Below are 21,262 nucleotides of genomic sequence, written 5' to 3' on the forward strand. Positions count from 1 at the left end.
CTATTGCCAGCCTTACTGTGAACTAGTTGTTAGTGTATCCATTGAAAACTGGATTTAAAAAGCTAGAAAGATTAAAGTGAGTGATGAATGAAGCCAAATAAGGCATCCAGTTTTTCTTCATTATTCAGATCTTTCTGGACATGTTTTATCATAACTAGATAAAGCCACAGGTGACTCTTAACGTATCTGCAGGAGCTGGGCATGGTGGCACATGCCTACCGTCCCAGTTACACAGGAGGCTGAGAAAGGAAGATTGCTTGAGCCCAGGAATTCAGGACTGTAGTGCGCTACGATTGTTCCTGTGAATAGCCACTGTACTCCAGCTTGGGCAGCATGAGGAGAATCTTGTCTCTTGAAAAAAAAAGTATCTACAAGCACTTTAAAAAATTATCGTAGCCAAAGAGCTGCCATGCAGTTGGCCTTTCTTTATAGTTGACTGTTTCTCTCCCTGCCTGTAAGGGAGGAAGTGAAGGTGAAGAGGAGGGAGGGTTAAGAGGAAATGGTTGCTAGAAGCAGTGAGGTCAGAGGAGGTCTTCAGTGTTTATCTAGAGTAGCCCTTTGTATTTAAAGGATATACATTCATTTTGTGTGTATCTTCAATGTAGCTATAAGATACTATTTTCCCAGAATTTGCTAGTATATCATCTGGTTGGTAAATTACAAAACTGGGAATAACTTTTTAACTTTATAATGAAATACATTGATGTTTAAGGGATCTATTAAAAACATTGACCTCAAGACCTGCCTATTACTCCAAGGAGTAGGTTACTCCCTGTCTCCATGTAAGGACAACCTTTTAATGCATGTCTTTTAAAATGAGGTTTGAAGTTATAAACCTATTTGAATTTACTTTTAAACTAAATATCATTTTATGTTTAAATATTATTAGAGGATCCATTATATTGGCCAAAATAAGTGATTCCAACTGTATAAACTTATGTAACTTTATACCTCAGTTTTAATTACAGCTAATTCCATCTCATTTAGGCTTGAGATATAAATATAATCTGATTTTGAAAATGTGAGATTAAAGTTATTTGGAATAAGATACAATTTGCAAATTATAAATAAATACAGAAGTTGGAAGCTGTTCGCTATGAAAATATGATAAAATGCAGATACCTTAAAGAATTAACTTTTGGGTTTGTTTACTTAAATTATGTTGTAATATGTAATATGATTCTTCAAAATATTTTTTAATTTGGGAATTTATGATGAATATAAAAAGATTCATTGAGAATGAGGAAGCTTCATATTGAGACACGATGCCCTGTGAATTAAAGTCAATAACTGGAGTTTTGTAGAGCATTTTAGAGGACAGTGGCCTCAAATTAAGATTGTATTCAAGTGATTTTTGGGGAGGCAAAAACACGTCTTTTGCTCGTTGTGGAAAAATGAGCAAATATGACTGAAAAAATTATAATTATCACCCATAATCTCTTCTTTCAGTGACAAGTAACTACCAGCTTTGTTTATATCCCTTTAGTCTGTTGGCTATGCCTCTGTCTGTTGGTCCTGCTTGCCTTCGCTCTTCCTCCTGTCCTCCCTCTTTTGCCCCTTTCCTTCCTCCTGCCTTCACTTCTTTCCTCTCTCCTTCCACATATTTATATGTGTATAGGTGTTGTGTGTATATATGTCTTTCAGCTTCTCAAATGAGATTATATTATGTAGGCTATATGATTATATGCCTTTTATTTCCATATAAACCCTAGGAATGGATTCTGATACTAATCTTCAATTCTTCACTAAGAAACTGGTGATAACTCTTAGCAATGTTGAGTGTGACTAAACATCCAAACATTATATCCTTTCGAGTTCTGGTATCCTCTTTTGCATGCTAAGATGTCTGCTTCTTGTTTAAGGAGCATTATTACTAATCACAGAAAGTTCTTTGACGAGACTTTGCTGCTACAGCTGCTCAATTTTGAAGCAGTTAAATTTAACCATTTGCTTTACTACTTATGAGGTGCTATAACTCACTGGGCTGTGCTGTAACTCACTGTGTCTTTCTCAAGCCTGAATCTTTCTATTATATTCTTTTATTTAAGTTCTGTGTCAGAGGTAATCAAAAGACACTATAGTATAGTTGAGAGGGAACTCTGGAATCCAGCTGTGTTGGTTCAAATCCTTTTCCATCTTACTTGTTTTGTGACCTTGGGTAAGTTACGTAGCCTCTTCGTGCCTCACATTTCTCATCTTCAGTGGGGATAATAATAGTACTTACCTCAAGGGGTTATTGTATTGAATGTCTACTGCATAGTAAGCACTCAATAAATGTTAGTTGTTTTTATTATTTAAATCGAAGCTGCAAAGATCGTATTTATATGATTCTATTTATCAAAAATGTCCAGAATAGAAAAATCTGTAGGGATACAAATTAGATTGGTGGCCTAGGGGAGTTGGGGGTGTAGGGAATGATTACTAATGGGTAAGGGTTTTTTTTTTTAGAGTTGATGAAAATGTTCTAAAAGTAATTGTGGTGATGGCTGCACAAGTCTGAATATACCAGAAACCACTGACTGATACACTTTAGGTCGTGAATTGTATAATATGTCAATGGTATCTCAATAAAACTGTGAACATATTTTTAAATATAAGTCTGGCACATTCTTGATCAAAATTAAGTCACAGATTGCCAGATACAAACTGACCACAAGCACGTACCTCCTATATCATATATACGTCTAAGTCCTTTGCTAAGAATACGTTCCAATTTAGTTTGAATAGAAATTACATTTATAGTCTTTAGAAATATCAGTCAATAACTTGATTATATTTTGAGTATATATTATATATATTTGATTATGTATTGATATTGATTATATTTTGCAGAACAATTATTTTACTGTATTCTGTGTTTATTTTGGGAAAAAGGCTTTTTTTCAGTTGGAATCACTTTTAATATTTAAATTAAAAAAGTGAGCACTGACTTCTGTTTTTTTAAACACACAGACAAAGTCTAACAGTCAAAATATGCAGAGGAAAGGAGCTCCTGCCCTGTCTTCCACAGTCCCCATCCTGTGGCTGAAGCTGCAGCCAGTCTCTTTCCTCTTATACATGGGGATTCGTAGTGGCCACTTTACACCACAGTTGTAGTGCATTTTGTCTGTTTTACATTGTGTGCATGTCCCTCCCCGACAGCTCCATTCTTTAAGGAAAAAAAAAAAGAAAAAGAAAGCAGTCATTAATGGTCAGGGGTACATCCCTCCCACTGGCATCAGTACCTACCCCACAGGGGAAAGTGAGATCTTCCAGTTAGGAGCAATTTTGTGAAAGGAGTGTGTGGCCAAAGTTGGAATAACCATCTGCATGGCTGCACTCTGGTATCAGAGTGAAGACTGAGGTAAGTCAGGATAGCGTGGAGGGCATAGTTGCAAGTTAAGTCTCTTCATGAGACAATGTGGGGAGATTTCTCCCCACCAGGTTTAGATGGATCAATGTGCCAAAGTTTAAAAAAAAAAATTCAAATAATCAGCAGTTCAAACACTATTGAATTTCAAACTTCTCCCACTGAAACAACTCATATATGGCAGTAACAATCTAGATCTTTCCAGGAAGTGAAGGTAGAGCCCCTTGCATTCCTCTTGAGAGCCCTGTGTTAGGCCTTAGAAGTATCTGCCGCGGTTGCTGCTGTTGCTCCATTTGCATTTTCTCAGTCTCAAAAACAACGGGAAGAACTAGGATCATAAAGGAAGTGTTTCCAATCCACACGGCTGCCCTGGAAAACCTGTACATTTTTTGAGCCACAAAGAGGGAGAGAAAGAAGAGGTTCTGGCCGCCAACTGGACCCTCTTTGGAAACATCACCGTCAGGCCCCATAGTCTCTCCGACAAGGTCTCATCTAGCTCCTCCTCATCATCCTCCTCCAACTCCTCCTTAGTCTTCTCTGCGTCGCCTTTTGGTAGCAATTCCTCCGGGAAGCAGGGGTTCCCCTGCGACAGTGGCGGCCATGGCTGTAGGGGACACCAGAAGTGGAAAAAAAGGATAGGGAAAAGATATTTCGAAACCACTGTGCTTGCCATGGATAATTTTTTTAAATGAATGGCAACACAGAAGGAAATTTTATGTGTGTGTATGTGTATGTGTATGTTTGTGTGCATGTAGAACGAGAATACACATACACATACACACTACATATATATAATATCAAGTTACATTTTTTTCCTTTTCCAGTCTATTTTAGACATTTTTAAGAATTAGCATAGATAGCACAAATGGGAATTATTTGGCCTTATTCCAGTCTACATCCTTAAAACTTCAAATAAAACATCCATATTTGGAGGCTTATTTTTCACGTTGTATGGTTTCAGTGAATGGGCTCACTGGGAGAGAAAGTATACCATCTATATACAAGTTCATCTAAAATTCACAGCAAAACAATATTTTTCCAGCATTATCAATTTTCAGCAGATTTTGTTTCAGATGTGTGATTGAGTCACTGAGCCAGGAAAGTGTTTACCTGCAAAGTGAGCTAATAGAAATGGGAGAAGCTTTTAAGTTCTAAAATTTCAGTCATCTCTGTCTAGCGTCTTCCCTAGAGGAAGGAAAATGTGGGTCTCTTCCCTTTTTTATTTTCCCTTGTTAATCACAAAGCCTCTTTGTACTGGTAGGGCCTTGATGGTGGCTGAGTGCTGTCTGTTTATCATGTTACTGTCATCCTCGAATGCAAAATATAAAGAGGAGGAGAACACAGCTTTGTGTTTTCAAGCTTTGTGACAGCTTAGGACCTCTGAATCTCAGCTGCTCTCAAATGCTTTCTAAAGTGATTTGATCACTGAAATGGATTATGCAATTTTTATGGTTTTGAGGTCTTTGGGCATGTTCAGAACAAGAATGATATTAAAAATCAGACAGTGGAGAACAATTGAGCTTATCAGGTTAGATTTCTTTTATTATCGCAAAAGCATCCAGTTCTATTATTGGAAACACAATTGTTATCTTAACTTCTGTTTCTTCCTTGAATGTTAAAAATGTTTATTGTATTCCAGCTGCATCCAAGTCCCTACAAAGGACTCAAACTCATCCTTTTTTATGGCTGCATAGTATTCCATGGTGTATATGTGCCACATTTTCTTAATCCAATCTGTCACTGATGGACATTTGGGTTGATTCCAAGTCTTTGCTATTGTGAATAGTGCTGCAATAAACATACGTGTGCATGTGTCTTTATAGCAGCATAATTTATAATCCTTTGGGTATATACGTTATGCACATGTACCCTACAACTTAAAGTATAATAATAATAAATAAATTAAAAAAAAAATGTTTATTGTATTTGGTAATTCCAAATACTAATATTGTATGAACCTTCCTTGCAGGGTGTCATTGTAAGATATTTTCAGGGATTCTTATGAAAGATAAGGCTTTCCTTATCTCACTTTTGAAAACACCAGCAATTTCTACTGGTATGAAACACGTAGAGACAATTATGATAGCAAGCCTAATGTGTTGAAATTATTTGAATGATAAGAAGTTTATAATCATTAAAATTCTGGTCACTTTCCTGAATTTGTTGTCAATTTTTTTTGGATTTGTATTACATCCCTTACAATTTTCTATTACATTGTAATGATTAGTAAAACTGTGTGAGTAAATACGAGTTAGACTGATAGAGCTTTTACCTTCTTAAAATAAATAGGCCTAATAAAATAGGGCATTAATTTTTTATTGTTCTTTGGAAAAACAGAAATAGTACTGATAAGGATGAAAAAGAAAGTTTTTTTTTTTAATCAAATGAGGTATCTTTCTTTATTGGTTCCTAATATGCAGTCATTGTTAATAAACTGTTACAAATTTAAATGTCTGATGTAAGAGCTATAAAGCAGTTCCCAAACTTTAACATGGATCTTTTAAAAATGCAGATTATGATTCCGTAGGTCTGGGGTAGGATGTGAGCTTCAGTAGTTCCAACATGCTCCCAGGAGATGCTCGTCCTGGTCCTCGTGTCACACTCTGAATAGTAGAGCCGTAAGTCACATCAAGAAATAACTTCTGTGATTGTCTTTAAAATCTGTAATTTTAAGAAATTCCAGAGACTTTAATTCCACTGCTTCTCTTGGCAACCTATTCTAGTAGTTTACAACAAGTAGAGTCAAGACATTTTTCTCAACATCTTAAATTTCTGTAATGGGAATTTTCTCAGTTAAAACAGAAAATAGCTATTCATATAATTACCTTAGAAGGTCAAAGATTATCAGGTCTCTTTCCCCTCCCTCTTACTTTCTTCTCAGCACCAACCTCCTTTAATAGTTCCATATGTATATTTTGCCAAAATACATATTCTGCCTTGATTTATTACCCGATTTTAACTACAAATCATCTATATAGGTTAGAAATCATGAGTCTGTTAATTATTTAGTAGATGAATTGATAAAATAGAGACTTTTCTTATCCAAAATTTCTCATTAATGTGTGAAACAAAGAAATTAGAAGTCTCCTCCGTTTCTTTTTAAAATTTTCTTAATTGTATAAATAATACAGTTTCATTTAAAAATTCAAACAATGCACAAGTATAAATAATAAAAATGGAAAATTCTCAGCTCTTTATCTACCTCCCTCTTTGTACTTCTCTTTTTTTAGTTGAAACCATCTTAACAGTTTGCATATATCCTTCCAGAATTCTTTTTTTTTTTTGAGACTCATTTACACTGGAGTGTAGTGGCACAATCATGACTTACTGCAGCCTCAAACTTCTGGCCTTAAGCAGGCCTCCCACCTCAGCCTCCCAGGTGACTGGGACCACATGTGTGCACCACCATGCCTATCTAATTTTTTACTTTTGTTTTTTAGACAGGGTCTCCTTATGTTGCTCAAGGTGCTCTGGAACTCTTGGGTACAAGGAATCGGCCTGCCTTGGCCTGCCAAAGTGTTGAGATTGTAGGCATGAGCCACCAGGTTCAACACAGAATTATTTCTATACATACCTATGTACCTATGTTTATATTTTTAAAAATGAGATCACACATTATATATTGTTCTGTAGTGTTTTTTATTTAAAATAATGCATCTTAGGATTCTATCCAAATGTCAGTACATATAGACCTGCCCATTGTTTTTAGGGGCTGCAAAAAAAAAAAAAAATCTATAAGTATTTAAACCTTCTCAACAGACATTTATACTGTTTGCAGGTTTTCATTGTTGCAAACTGTACAACCATGAACATTGTTTTTAAAATATCTTTGTGCTCCTGTTCCAGTATTTCTAAATTTATGTTACTGTTTATATATTATTGATAGGCTAGATACTTAGCTACAGATGGATTCTTTGGGTCAAATGTACTAGACATATTTAATGTTAATCGATATTGCCAGATTGGCCTCCAAAAAAGGCAGTATCCATGTATTTTCACTCCAAGAGTGCTTACTGATTCCTACATCCTAGTTCATGTTGGTAATTTTTATCTTTTTGTCAGTCAAACATCTAAAATGTAGGTAATACCTCATTTTTGCTGTACTTTATATTTGATAACTAGTGAGGTGGAACACCTTTTCATTGGTTTATTAGCCATTTCAATTTCCTACCCTCTACCTATTTTTTATTTTTAAATTTGTTGCTCTGATTTGTAGGAGCTCTTTACATGCTATTAATGTTTGTTCTTTCCTGTTATATTATTAAATCAATCAGCTAGTATAAACACAACCACAAAATCTGAATGTCATATAACAGCAAGCCAGTTGTCTGGCCAGCTCTGTTTCATGCTGCAGGTCTGTGGGGGCAGCTGGGGAAGTTCAGGTCCCCATATCTTCATTTTGAGCCCTGAGCTGAGGGGACAAAAATCTATGCAAGGAAGGCTGTCTTCATACAGTAGCATGAGATTTGTTTCTATTAACATTGTCTACAAAATATGGATACATGTATACATTAATGACTTTGTTTCAACTTAGCACACATAAATATCTGCTCATTTACCAAGGTTTTTTTGTGAGTATGAGTTGCCTAGGTGGAGTTCTGAGTTGTTTTTGTTTTAAGATATTGTCTTTCCAAAGCATTCAACTCAGTTTTCATGGGACGGGGGGAGGGAAACTTTCTTCCTTTTCCTTTTATGTAATATGTAAGCCAGTTACATAATTACATTAAGAAGTACAACTGACATGAACACATTTGGGGACAGATACAACTGAGTCTTGACAAGCATATAACAACTAATATGAAGAGAAGTATATGTGGTCCTATTTGGAGTAGTGTTTTATTTTTGAGTAATCGATGTGCACATTAGAATATTTACAGAGAAAATAAGGAAACTAAGATAAATTCGTCCTATTTAATCTCTTAAATGGAGATTGGATACAATAACTGTTACTGTAAAGAGCACATTTTGAAAATATTTGCTAAGTTCTGATTCTTCATATTTTGTTACTGCAATATCATTATCACTGTCCTCTTCTCCATTCCTTTAGAATTTTTTCCATGCTTTAAAGCTGTCAAGATTTGGCTCCTACCATTCTTGTTTTGGCTCATTATTAATCCTAGTAGAGCCAGACTTCACTCATACTTTTACTTTAGGAACTGGTTGACACATTGGACATATATCTTGATTCTTACATATTAAAAGTAACTGAAGTTCAAAAATTCATAAACTGTAGGCTGATTTAGTGTTCTTTTTAGTCTAATATGTTGCAACATTTCATAAATAAAAGTGTTATTCTCTAAAGTGAATAATACCAATACTTAATGTTTCATAGGATCATAGGGTTTTAGAGTATGAAGCAAATTAGAGATTATGTAATACAGCATTGTCAATTTTCTGGTGAAGAAAACAAACTTGAAATATTTTTGTAGCTTTTCCTAGATCACACAGCAGTTAGTGGCAGAGACAGAAGTGGAGTTTTTGCATAATTTACTTTCAAATGCCAGTAATTATTTTAAAACAATTGAATATTTTGAAATTTATGTGAGGGACATGCCAAAAGACCCAGTATTATTTTTGTATTTGTAAATACCACATTGTGATGGCAAGCCTTTTAGAAAAGAAATATGAAATTAAATGAAGGACCTAGAAATTAAGGAAGATAGAAGCTTGGTAAGAAATTTCTTAATGCAGATTTTGGATTTTATATATGATATAGTTTAAACTGTAGTGGAAATATTATACCATGTCATGGAACGCTTTATCTTTCTATTTGAAATAGTAAATATTTCTAATTAGTGCCATTAAAAATTTTTGAAATTCCTTTATTGTGACTAGGTTTTAAACTAGAAAAGAGGATAAAAGCTACTTTGTAGTCAGATGTCTATGATCTCTGTCTTTGTTTCAGTCTCTCTCTCTCTCTCTCTTTTTTCTACTCTCCTCCCTCCCCCATCTCACTTTGCTGTACTTTTGTTGTTGTGGTTGTTGTTATTGTTTGTTTTCTGCTTTTACTTTAATTTATAATGTTAAGGAAGTAACTAGTAATCCACTAAGGCACCTAACATTATTAGTCATTTCATTTTACGTGTGACAAATATGTAGATAAATGGTATTTTAGATCCAAATTAAATTGATGTTACTGTTTATATATTATTGGTAGTTTCTTTTTAATAGGAGCTATACTTTTTATTAGCATATATTTATAATCTCTTCTGATCTTTTATCATGAATTGATCACTTTTTCTTATGAAATGTATTCAGATATGTATTGAAGACTTATTTGAATGCAGTCTGTACATTTTAAGAATTTCAGCTGTTTAATCTCTGCAATGTAGTTCCAGCCTTAAGCTCACTGTATATAGTCAGTTGTCATTTAAATTCAATCTTCCAGATCTGTGGTAGGTTGAATTTTTCTGACTTCAGAAAAATCTTAAACTTTATTCTTTGTTTATTAGCTTTGAAGGCATTATCTTGCTTCTAGTATTAAAGTTCATTTTGTTGAGAAATAATTGACTAGATTTTTGAAGAGACTTATAAAAAGAGACTGTATGTTATTTTAAAGCTACGAACTTTTTGAAATTTCATGAGATAGGTCTGAAATTAATTGTAGAATATAGTTATAGGTTGTACGTTCTTATTTTCTAGAGTAAATTGGCCACAATAATAAAAAGCTACAATTAAAACATGAAACTTTGACATAAAGAAGAAATTGGAATGTTACTCACAGCTGTTGTAATAAAAGAGATTGACTAGACATGTATTGTCTGTTCACACTTAGATCAGCTCTTTTGGAAGGAAGAAATTTAGAGCTAGAACAAATAATATTTAATGCTCATTTTATAAACTGATAGTGAGAAATATAGCTAGAAGCCAAGATTTTTAGTTCTACACATCTGGTTGTGATGATTTTGGAATCTTTACACTCTGATAATATGTCTTTGTTATGATTTTAGAATATTTTCTGGTCAACTCATTAAGCAGATATGGAAGCAAGTCCTGAGTCAGACCAAGTTCCTATCATCCGTGAAGAATACTGGACTCTTTTCATTCTGAAAGAGAACAATTCTTTGGATGGTTTCAGGGAGCCATTTTACCATATTGCATATAAATGGAGTCTATTATTCCTCAATGTTTTCTCTTCTCTTCTTTTTCCTCTCTTCCTCCAAATTTGTTTCCTTTGTTTGAATACTATGTCAGGCCAAATTTTAATAAGGATCTAAACACTTCTGGAAAATAATTGGTATGCATCTTCTATGAAATATTTGAATGTTCTCTTAAAGATGAATTTATTCCAATCGGCCACCATTTGATAGCATATTTAAAGAAAATAAAAGACAAAATAACTTTAAAATAGTGTTTAGATGGCTTATATAATATGCCAAATTATCTCTGAGATAAAAACAGGAGCACAGTATTTCATTTAATCCCTTAGGTCATAGCTTATTATTAAACATCGTATAGAAAATATCAGTGATTATTGCATGCACTGAGTCAATTTATTTTTTATTGAGAATCTTCCTAGTTTTCTGTGTTCCTTGAGATTCTGAGAAAGTTATTTAAGATCTCTTTACATGCATGTAATTTGTAGTCATATACTGAGCTGTCGATCTGTTAGACTTACAGCTAAAAGGTTTTCTTGAAATCCTTTCTGTTTTTGAACAAAGATTAAATGTTTTTCATGACTCAGAGTAATGAAAAAGGAAATATTTATTTTGAGTATAAGCCAATTTATATATTATTGGACATTGCACAGACCACCCAGGCCTGAAGCCTACTGTTTATAGTTAAGGATTTTAAATCTACATATGCTCTTGAGGAGCCAGAGTTATCTGTGTTCCAACTAGAAAGTTTTGTGTCTGCAAAGGGTAATAATTCCATGTTCTCCACCCCTAAGTCCCTCACCCTTGGCTGGTAAAATTCCTGTCAAGATTATTTTATTTCCACAGGGGAAAAGGCTTCTTTGGACCTCAGTAATAATAACATTGCGAAATTTCATCTATCAAAGGACTGATGTTTTAATATTGTTGGAAAACATTAGAGTTATATTTGTCTTCAAAATCAGTTTGTTTGAACGTGTATGTATGTATATATAGCAGAATGTAGCTGACTTGTTTTTAGTGCAAATTTCTAGTTTCTTTGAAGGTTGATTTTCCTGGCCATCAAACTTTAGAATTCTTCAAGGTTTGGTTCTAGGCTCGCTTATTGTCTCTCTTTTTTCATTGTAAATAACTTATCCCATGCTTATAGCTTTAACTACTATCTAAGGCAATGGGAGGGGAGAAAAGAGAAAATGGTGCAGAACAGAAGTTATCAGACATGAACCTCCTCAGCTTCCCATTGGAATGTCATATCTGTTAGTTTCTTTGGTTCTCACTAAAGCAGGAGGCAGGGTCTTTGCTGAAAGAAAGGATAGAGGGTCAAAGTCCTGAAGAGAATTTATGTGGTTTGAAGTACTTGTTTTGTATAGATAGAGTAAAATGACAGGCTTACCTGGGCTGTGTTCAGGATCCCTTTGAGTGTGGTGATTATGTTTTGTTGTGTGGTTTTCCCTAGCAGTACATAGTTGCCTCATTATAGGCATGGAGAAAGTGATTCGTTTCATCCAGGATTGGAGTTTTGCCAGGTGGAGGTGATGCAAGAACTGAGGAGAAAGGAGCTTAGGGTGGTAGAGTGTTTCCTAGGGTCATGGAATTTAAGCTGGGTAAGGAGGATAGTGAGAAGAAAGTATTGGAAATGGAGAGAAATATGGAGCTAATGAATAGGAAGTGTCTTAAGAGTCCAAAGAACTCTGCCGTAAGTGGTAAGTGAGGTCTGGTTATACATTAATATAAAATGTGTGTTATATTATTAATAAGTTAACAAAAAGCAGTATTAGAATTTTAGTTCCTTCATGGAGAGGGAATGGATGAAAAAGTTATCATCTATTTATTTCATTTATTTAGATATATAGGAAAAGATAGATTTTGAGCTGAGAAAGTCCTAAATGGTAAATAGGAAGTCACTTTCTAATTTCCTTCTTTTACACAGGATAAGCATTCTAGCCAACTTTCTCTGAAGAATGGAAAACTTGCTATATCTGATTTCACATGATTGTGGGGGCTTTATTATATAGTAAAAAAAAAAAAAAAAAGTGTTTTGTGAAAAAAACCATTTCATTGGAAAGGTATTTTTGTCCACGGAAGATAATAGTAAGCATCAAATAGTTATTTAAGCTTATTGTTTTATTCAGAGCTTGGATTTCACAATCGTTTTTTGTGGTACACTATATAAAACCTTCATGAAAGTAGAGAATTGTATACATGATATACATTTCAAAAACTAATGCATGAAACTAAATGTCATGATCAGTTTTCTTTTTTTTTGGAGATGGAGTCTTATTCTATTGCCCAGGCTGGAGTGCAGTGACATGGTCTCCACTCACTGCAACCTTCACCTCCTGGGTTCAAGTGATTCTCTTGCCTAAGCCTCACGAATAACTGGGATTACAGGTGCCTGCCACAACGCCCAGCTAATTTTTATGTTTTTAGTGGAGACTGGGTTTCACCATGTTGGCCAGACTGGTCTCGAACTCCTGACCTCAGGTAATTAGCCCGCCTCAGCTTCCCAAAGTGTCGGAATTACAGGTGTGAGCCACCGCGGCCATGATCAGTATTCTTATTTCCCTGTAATACATGTGCCCTGGAGTACAGGACAACTAAACAAAGCCCTGTTCACTTGTTCACTTTCAGGGGAGATTAAGTACCTACTCTTTTGTGCCCTGCCCTCCCCTCCCCTGCCCTCCCCTTCCCCACTCTCTTCCCTTCCCCCCTCTTCCCTCTCCTCCCCTCCCTCCCCTCCCCTCCCCTCCCCTCCCCCTCCCCCTTCCCCTTCCCCTCCCCCTTCCCCTCCCCTCTTCCCCTCCCCTCTTCCCTCCCCCTTCCTCCCCTCCCTTCTTCCCTCCCCTCTTCCCTTCCCTTCCTTCTTTTTTTTTTTTTTTTGTTTGTTTTCTGTTTTTTTGAGACTGGGTCTCACTTTGTTCTCCAGGCAGGCACTCGCCCCAACATCTGGATGTTTTTTTTTTTTTTTTGTAAAGACGGGGTCACCCTATGTTTTCCAGGCTGGGTCTCCCTATGTTTTCCAGGCTGATCTGGAACTCCTGGGCTCATGCAATCCCCCCACCTTGGCCTCCCAAAGTGTTGGGATTACAGGTGTGAACCACCATGCCAGGCCCCTGCTCCTCTCTAAAGATGGTCTGAATATGAATATTTACATGTCTTACACATTGTATACCCTTTGTCTGTCAATGATTGCATTTTAGATGACTTAAATTATGATTTAAGAATTTAAACTGGAATGAAATAATCTTAATCTTTATTTTAAGAGTGTATTAAGAACGAAATTTAAATCTTTAGGGTTAAGAATATTGAATGGATGCTCATGGATTTGACAAAGAATTCTATTTTGTCTCCTATTTGCTATTTTTTTTTTTTGACTGCACAATTAGTAAACCCAATTTACTAATGTTGTTAATGTTCTTTATTTGTTTTGTATGTTTTGTTGCTTGTGGATACCTGATTAGAGCTTTTGAGAGTGTATTTCAGTCAGAAGTGATTTATTTTGTGTATTTAAGCTAGATTCCAGCTGTTTGAGGTTTTTCTCTTAGAAGTCTAAATTTCAAATAGCATCTAAATTGAAAAGATGGTTCTGCTTAAGGTGCCTATCCTAGTCTTTCTTAAATAGTTTAAATTCTTTGTTTTTCTGAGTTTCTCATAAGTTTATTTAGATTTTTACCTTAAACAATTTGTTATAGAGGTAGGATTATAGATTTTCAAATTAGCTTTTAAAAATGGCTAGTTTTAAGGAAGGGGTGTGTGTTAAAAAATTACTTCTACTTCAAGAATTTTGATTAGCTAAATTAATAGCATTCAGTAGGTTGTCTGTAAGAAGTCCTACAATACATAACTAAAGAACATTTCCTTAGTGTTTCTAATTCAGAGGTTACATCCTCTATTAATATGAAGAGGAATGAAATCATTCCCACCATATGATTTGTCATTTTTACTTTTTCCTCTGAAACTAAGTAAGACTTTTTGTAGCTCTCCTGTACTGCAAAGCATACTGTTCTTGTGGAGAAATAAGAATATGGATCATGACATCGAGTTTCTATAAACTATTGCTTTTTTATTTTAGTCACCAAAATATGAGCAATTTTATATGTAATTTTGACTTATAGGACTTATCAAACTTTTCCTGTTTATTATTAAAAATGAATTTTATAAAAATCATAATGCATAAATTAAAAAAATGTATAAAACAATATTTTCCAGTCAGACATGAGCTGTCATTATTCTTTGGATACAGATTGCTGTGTATTTTCTCTCACAAGTTTTTTTTTAAGAAACTTTTTCAGATTCAGATAATATATACCTGAAGGAACGTCTGAATAAATCATAATTCGTTTTGTGTTCATGTGACTCACGGTGATAAAACACTTTTCATGAAAGTTGCTATTTCAGGTTACCTATCAGTTTACTTTTAGAAAGGTCATTGTGATTGCTGCCTTCTTGACTATAGTCTTTAGAAGAAAGACCTCCTTGAAAATTATATACCACCACCAAAAAAACGTCTGTGATCATTGTCTTACTTGGTTTAGGAGCTGTTCAGTTTAATCAGTAACCAGCCCCCAAGAGCTACAATATGGTCACATTAATGTACTATGAATTTCTATGATTTTTTTATGATTCCAATATCAATGAAGAGAAAAAAGTTGTGTCATGCATTTTATTACCACCCTATGAACTTTAATCTTTAGAAAAGTCACTTGATATCTGCAGGCTGCAGTTAGTTTCATGATTATCTAAAACAGCATTGTCCAGTGTGGTAGCCACTAGCACATATGGCTACTGAATGCTTGAAATGTGACTAGTCAAGTGTAGATTGCCGTAAGTATAAAGCCTACACCAGATTTCAAAGACTTGGTATAGATAAAGAATGTGAATATCTCATTAATAATAATACTTTTATATTGGTTATTTGTTGATATGGCAATATCTTGGATATATTGGGTTAAGTGAAATATATTATTAAAATTAAAGCCCGAGCGCAGTGGCTCATGCCTGTAATCCCAGCACTTTGGGAGGCCAAGGTGAGCAGATTGCTTGAGCCCAGGAGTTCAAGATTAGCCTGGTCAACATGGCAAAACCCCCACTCTATAAAAAAATACAAAAAAATTACCTGAGCTTGGCAGCATGTGCTTGTTGTCCCAGCTATTTTGAAGGCTGAGGTGGGAAAATTGCCTGAGCTCAGGAAGTCGAGGCTGCAGTGAGCATAGATCATGCCACTGCACTTTAGTCTGGGTGACAGAGTGAGACCCCCACCTCAAAGAACAATTAAATTAATTTTATCTATTTCTTTTTACTTTCAAAATATGGCTACTAGAAAATTTCAAATTACACATATAACTTGCATTATATTTATATTGGACGACTCTGCTCTAGAAGATACAAGATGACCTCTATGAACCTTTCTAGTCTCAGCACTGTGATGATTCTTAAAATTTCTTTTTTAAATTTCTGTTTTTTGAGACGGGATCTCACTCTGTCACCCAGGCTGGAGTACAGTGGCATGATCACAGCTCATTGCAGCCTTGACCTCCCAGGCTTAAGTGAGCCTCCCACCTCAGTCTTCTGAGTAGCTGGGACCATAGGTGAGTGCCACCATGCCTGGCTAGCTTAAAAAATTTTTTTGTAGAGATGAGGTCTTGCTCTGTTGCTAGGCTGGTCTTGAACTCCTGGGCTCAAGCAATTCTCCTGTCTCAGCCTCCCAAAGTTCTGGAACTATAGGTGTGAGCCATCATACCCAGTATCCAGCACTAATGATTCTAATTGATGCTCTGATTAATTCTGGAACTATCATTTTATTTTTAATTGTTATGATGTTTCTATTAAGGATTTTTACAGTATGTTATTTTGGAATGTAGAGCTCTTGGAGGGTTCTTTTTTTTTTTTTTTTTAATGTCTTAGTACATTAACCATACTCTGAAAGAATTTAGCCTATGAGCTTTTAGGCTGTAGCCGATAAGCCTAGGTCTTCTCATTTTTGAAGCTGGACCATTCTGCCTTGTTATAGCAATTATCCTGCCTTTCTTCCATCTTCTTATTGTTAAGAAGCCCCTCATATTTATTAATTTATTCTCAGTGATTTTATTTATTCCATCCAAAGCTTGGGACCTCTTTCTTCACTAGGGCTAGGATACTGTAGTATAAATAGAATGTAGGATTTAGATTAAAGACTTTCTAAATCTGGTTTCTTTTTTTATTAGCTGGGCAATTCTGGACAAGACACTTACTTTGCTAAGCCTCCTTTCATCTGTAAATCTGATGTTGTGAGGATTAAATAAAACACCATACAGATATTGTTACTACCTACCCATGTTTATCTTTTCTTTTCAGACTTCTTGACAATATTTGACTTCAAGGATATTATACTTTTCTAGTATCCTTTATTATTTGCCATTTGTTCTTTTTATCATTTTGATCTTTTCTTTCCTTTATCCATTGATATTCTTGGTTCTACCAGTCTTTAGTCCATCAGACTATGGTTATAAAGAAAAATAGAAGAAACATATTATATTGCTCACAAAATAAAAATCATCACTTGGAACCTGTACCTAGATTTGTAAAAACTAAAGTAATAGATTCAGAGAAAAATCTCAAACTCCAAGTGGGTGAAGGAAGAATAAGACAAATTGTTGGAAACCAAAACCAAGGGAAAGAGAGCAAGGAACTGAATTATATTGAATATATGTCATGTTCCTGGCATTGCTCTTGATTGATAATTGATATATTTATATTATGCACAGCCAAATCTTTTATTAATAAATCTTTTAAGGGGAGGTCTCACCTATTTTATAGAGGAGGAAATTGAGTAACAGGCATATTAAATAACATACTCTCAGGCTATTTGGGTCCTTATTGTTTATTTGCATTTTTCCCCCCAAGACCATTGTTTTGGTAAACACTGTTTACTTTAAACAGTTGAGTTCTGTGCTAATTATGTAGGTAGAGTTGGTCTCAAGTACACTAGCAAAAATAAATGAAACTTGAGTGTTTTTAAACAAGGATACCAGATATGAGATTTATGAAATATATTTTGCACTGTTTTTGGAAATGTACTTCTCCTGACCCTCCTTTAGAGTGGGTTGAGTTGGTAGTAGTAGTGATTTGGGAAGCCATTCCTTCCTAATCTAGGTATGTCAACAAAACTTTCAGGTCTGAAGGCTGCTGAACACTAAATAACTCTAAATAAGTGAAATAGCTAAATTACTCTAGCTATTCTGCCATCTATTCCCTTTATTGATAGACAAAGCTAAATTGGTAACTGTAAATCTCTGAATTATGCCATGACTTTCAAGGCGAAGTCCAGACTTATTTGAAATGTCTTCACAAATGTGGCTTGTAACAATCTCTGCCCACTTCCCTCAAAGGTTTTCTCTTTGTCTGTACTTTTCTGCTTATAAGCTCCTTAATACCCTATTCTCATACATGTCTTTCTTGGGTTCTACAAGTACCTTCCTCCCTTCTGAGTTTTTTTTCAGAAAGGCTAAAATATGCTAAGTATCTTCTTATGCTTTAGAAGTCTTACGGCAAAAAATCTGTACTGACTCAAATATAGAATACTTAGTAGGCGTAAATGAACTCTTGAAAAATATCATATTTTCAACTCCATGTCCTTATATTCATATTAAAGAAAATTAAACAAGATAAATATCATTTGAGCCAGGTGTGGTGGCTGATGCCTGTAATCCCAGCAACTCAGGAGACTGAGGCAGAAGGACTACTTGAGGCTAGCAGTTCAAAACCAGCCTGGGCAACGTAGCAAGACCCTGTCTCTGTGTTTTGTGTGTGTGTGTGTGTGTGTGTGTTTATATTTATATATGTGTGTATATACATGCATATATATTTATATATATGTATTATATATAGATAAGATGATTATTAAGTTAACTGGTTTCTGAAGAACTCTTTTTTCCCCCTAAGGAGTTCTAAGAGACATATTTTGTATTTCTAGAGCAAATAAACTTTAACTTCTTTTTTTTGTTTTATTATTAAATGAATATTTTGTTATAATATTAAATGAATAAATATTTGAGATGCCCTTGTCTTTATGTTCAGACCCCTGCAATTTTTCTGTTAAAATCAAAAAGCATGTGAAGTGTTACTATGAATTCGGCAATTTTATTTCAAAGAGCTAAATGTAAGAATGTTATTTTCTTCTCATCTGCTGCATGGTTGTCTTTTGTGTTTTCACTTGATTTTCCTCTTTATCCTCTTGGAATTTAGACTCTGAAGCTTGAATTTCCTTCCTTTTTTTCAACAAAGTGAAGGCATGGCATGAAGTCAAAAGTAAATTCCTATACTTAAGTGCTAGCAACCATTACAGGCTTCTTGAGGCCAAAGCCTGCCTATCAGATGCTTATTGGTTGGGCGACCATATGTTCTAAGGCAGGGGCACTTGACTAACTTTGAAGAAGTTGAATTTTGATACAATGTTGCCAAAAATTAAAAAAAGTAACCAAATACATCACCCTGTGTATTAAGTATTTGTCTGGCAGGATACTGAAAACCTAAAATATAGCCCACACATGCAAACTTGTTGGAAGACAAAGTACATTTTTCAGCAAGTTAGAGTCTCAGAATAAGAAAAGCCAAACTAGTCTGGATTTTATTTATTATTTTATTTTTTATTTTTATTTTTTTGAGTCGGAGTTTCACTCTTTTGCCCAGGCTGGAGTACAGTGGCGCAATCTTGGCTCACTGCAAACTCCTCATCCCGGGTTCAAGCAATTCTCCTGCCTCCACTCTTGAGTAGCTGGGATTACAGGCACCCACCACCACGCCCAGCTAATTTTTTTGTATTTTTTAGTAGAGACAGGGTTTCACCACGTTAGCCAGGCTGGCCTTGAACTCCTGACCTCAGGTGATCTGCCCATCTCAGCCTCCCAAAGTGCTGAGATTACAGGCATGAGCCACCGTGCCCAGCCGCTAATCTGGATTTTAACATTGTCCTTCTACCTTCCTCTACTGCCAGGCTCCAGAAGGACCCAAACCATGTAGCATGGAAGAGAAAATTATTTTTTGCATTTTAAAATCAGAGTATTGCTTTTGACTCAGCAGGATTTCAATTTACATATGTAAAGGAAAATATAAAATTACAAGGACTGGATACTAACTCACGTAAATCCTATGTTGAGTGAGTAGTTTTGAGATTTTTATAACTCTTCTATTATAAACATTTAATCCTCAATACATTGTTCTTCAGCATTTTCTGTTTCAGACTGTATGATATTCTTTAATTTTCATAACAGTCTTGTATAGTAAGTAATAGTAGCTGATTTCACATTTGAGGAAACTGAAGTTCTGTGATTTCAAATACTTAACCAAGACTGGCCAGTGTTTAGAACTTGAGTTGTAACTGCATCAGAATTTGATTTCTGAGAGCATCAGAGCTCTGATCAGGTCTTCTTACTTTAATCTTAGACTTTTAGCCAATTTTGTTACTCTAGTACATTACTATCAGAAGTTTATATATATATATATATACATGCACACACACGTATATATACATGTTTATATAAGAGTGTTTATGTATATGTGTGTGTGTATTTATTGGGAGAGATTTCATTGAATGTAACACATAGAATTTTATATTCATAAGTTATGTAAAACTTCTTTTCTTTTTTTTGGAACGAAGTTTCACTCTTGTTGCCCAGGCTGGAGCACAATGGCGCGGTCTTGGCTCGCTGCACCCTCTGCTTCCCAGGTTCAAGGGATTCTCCTACCTCAGCCTCCTGAGTAGCTGGGATTACAGGCATCCACCACCATGCCCAGCTAATTTTTGTATATTTAGTAGAGACCGGGTTTCACCACGTTGACCAGGCTGGTCTTGAACTTCTGACCTCAGGTGATCCACCCGCCTCAGCCTCCCAGAGTGCTGGGATTACAGGCGTGAGCTACCACGCCCTGCCAAACAGAGCCTCACTTTGTCACCCAGGCTGGAGTGCGATAGCGTGATCTCAACTCACTGCAGCCTCTGCCTCTCAGGTTCCAGTGATTCTCCTGCCTCAGCCTTCCGAGTAACTGGGATTACTGGCATGTGAGGTCACCATCCCTGGCTAATTTTTGTATTTTTAGTAGTGTCGGGGTTTCACCATGTTGGCCAGGCTGGTCTTGAACTCTTGACCTCAGGTGGTCCACCTGCCTCGACCTCCCAAAGTGCTGGGATTACAGGCGTGAGCCACCTCACCTGGCTTTTTTTTTTTTTTTAAATAATTTAATATTTATGGAACTTTGGAATAGGATAATAAACTGCAGAATTTATATTATGAATTTTAAGATTAATAAAATTTTGAAGATTTCAATATATATATATTTTTTATCCAACATTTCTTACCCAGAAGTATCGCTAAAATTATGTAAAAGCAAGATTTTTTCGAGATTGACTCTTGCTTTGTTGCCCAGGCTGGAGTGCAGTGGTGTGATCTCAGCTCACTACAGCCTGCACCTCCTGGGTTCAAGCGATTCTTGTTCCTCAGCCATCTGAGTAGCTGAGATTGTGGGGTTGTACCACCATGCCTGGCTAATCTTTGTATTTTTGTAGAGATGAGGTTTCACCATGTTAGCCAGGCTGGTCTTGAATTCTTGACCTTCAGTGATCCTACTGCCTTGGCTTTCCAAAGTACTGGGATTACAGGTGTGAGCCACTGTGCCTGGCCAAAAATAAGATTTTTAAAAATGTGAAACTACCATATTGGATCACATTTGCTGTACTCTGAGAATAAGGAGTAGTAAACAACTTTTTTTTTTTTTTTTTTTTGAAGACAGAGTTTTGCTCTTGTCACCCAGGCTGGAGTTCAATGGCGCAATCTTGGCTCACTGC

The 21,262-nt window shown here is 35.5% G+C and overlaps 2 protein-coding genes and 1 pseudogene across 10 annotated transcripts in view; 1 reads left to right on the forward strand and 2 right to left on the reverse strand.

Moving 5' to 3' along the window:
* ME3 (malic enzyme 3) overlaps window positions 1-21,262 on the reverse strand; it is a 1,085,505-nt gene that overhangs the window by 777,448 nt on the left and 286,795 nt on the right. The window lies entirely within an intron of this gene.
* TMEM135 (transmembrane protein 135) overlaps window positions 1-21,262 on the forward strand; it is a 356,382-nt gene that overhangs the window by 289,732 nt on the left and 45,388 nt on the right. The window lies entirely within an intron of this gene.
* Window positions 3,541-4,022, reverse strand: LOC126935721 (mitochondrial import receptor subunit TOM22 homolog; annotated as a pseudogene).

This window comes from Macaca thibetana, chromosome 14 (assembly GCF_024542745.1).
Source record: "Macaca thibetana thibetana isolate TM-01 chromosome 14, ASM2454274v1, whole genome shotgun sequence".
In the NCBI taxonomy this organism is placed as follows: Eukaryota; Metazoa; Chordata; class Mammalia; order Primates; family Cercopithecidae; genus Macaca; species Macaca thibetana.